Below are 1,831 nucleotides of genomic sequence, written 5' to 3' on the forward strand. Positions count from 1 at the left end.
ACACAAGTAAAAGGAATGTTTAAAGGTGCCCTGCCACACGTATTTCATTACTTTGTGGTAATGTCTGAAGTTCTACCATGGAAGAAAAAGCCTTGGGTACCTTGTTTCAAGCCATTGTAGCGTGGTTTAGAAAGCCTGCAGGAAGACTCAGCTCCATTTGTGCCAGTTCTCATTAATATTTAACGAGCTAAGCTGCTTGACTCTGATTGGCTAACAACTAGCAAATGAGAACCTGGCTATCAGCATCCTTTACCCAAAGCAACTGGGCGAGCTCATGAATATTAATGAGCTCAAGCAACATGACGTCAGACTGACCAGCTTTTGTAATTGGCCTGATTTCTCCTCTTATTTCTTTTCCGTGGCTATAGCTGACAGAGCAGGTAGCAGTTCATTTTCACATTCACAAACACGTGGACCTAATATATTTCAAAAAATGCAAGTTAAAACAGTTTTGTGTGGCAGGGCACCTTTAAGTAATATTTAAAATGCAAGTGGTTGATGGTTATCTGTGAAACTGTTTGATCTGTAGCAACTACCTGCAATGTAAAACATTTTAATGAGACCCAATGCACTGCTTAGGCTTATCCAGCTCATCTCTCCAAAAGCCCATAAATATGTTCAATGAGAGGATGTTTATGTTTTACTGTTACGAACACACAGCTCCCTGAATCTGTCCCAGCAACCTGAGCAGGCTGTGATTCCCAGAGAGCTGGATGTGTGAGTGTGTGTTTGTTACAGTGCCAGAAAGACAGGCTGTGTGTGTCTGGATGTTTTGCACACACACAAATAAAGCAGTGTCTTTTATAAGAGTTTGGGTTTACAGATCCATCCCAATTTTTTTTTTATGTGTACAATTTGGTCTGGCTCTGACGAGAAGCCCAGCTGATCGGGGTTAATGTGTTCTGCAGAGGATTGGAAAAGAGAGGCGAGCCCAGGGAGCCTTTAAATGTCAGCTCTGGTCTCCTCTGCCTGCCCCTCCTGGGCCCAGCCTCCACTCCTCTGGAGGGGGGGGGGCTATACAAACGAAGGTCTTGTTGATGAGGAATTGCTTATTTTTTGATGTCATGTCTCGAGACTGAGGTAGACAGAATTACATGGTCAACTTGCCGGTCATAAGTCTTTTTGGCTCAGCTGCAAATCGGCAGAAGTTGGAAGGTGAGGCATTTTCTGCAGATGACAACTAGAGGAAAGGAAACAAGGGAGCGGGTTAACGAATGCCACGTTACTGAAATTACCATCAAGAAAAAAAGCCTTTTAAAATTTTTACAAGCTTCTTCTTCTATTTTTTTCTCTTTTTTTACAGCAGTCATAGCAGGACAACATAACTGAGACTAGAGTAAACATTAGACCAGTAACACGACTCTGAATGAATGCATAAGTAGCTGAAGTCTGATGATATTTGCCATACACTGTATGTCAGTGTTGGGATTACAGCTTGTCCCCCCCCCCCCAAATGACTAGTTGTTTAATCCATTAAGGGGCTTAGAAGAACTGTGGGACAGACTTGGACTCCTCCCTAATCCATTTAAGGGTCCCATGGCATGAAAATGTCACTATATGAGGCTTTTTAACATTAATGTGAGTTCCCCCAGCCTGTCTATGGTCCCTAGTGGCTAGAAATGGTTATAGGTGTAAACCAAGCCCTGGGTAGCCTGCTCTGCCTTTGAGAAAATGAAAGCTCAGATGGGCCGAGCTGGAATATTGCCCCTTATGAGGTCATACGGGGCAAGGTTACCTCCCCTTTCTCTGCTTTGCCTGCCCAGAAAATTTGGCCCGCCCTTGTGAGAGAGACATCATGGCTTTTTTTTTTTTTTTTTTTTTTTTTTTTTTT

This window comes from Etheostoma cragini, chromosome 8 (assembly GCF_013103735.1).
Source record: "Etheostoma cragini isolate CJK2018 chromosome 8, CSU_Ecrag_1.0, whole genome shotgun sequence".
NCBI classification, from domain to species: domain Eukaryota; kingdom Metazoa; phylum Chordata; class Actinopteri; order Perciformes; family Percidae; genus Etheostoma; species Etheostoma cragini.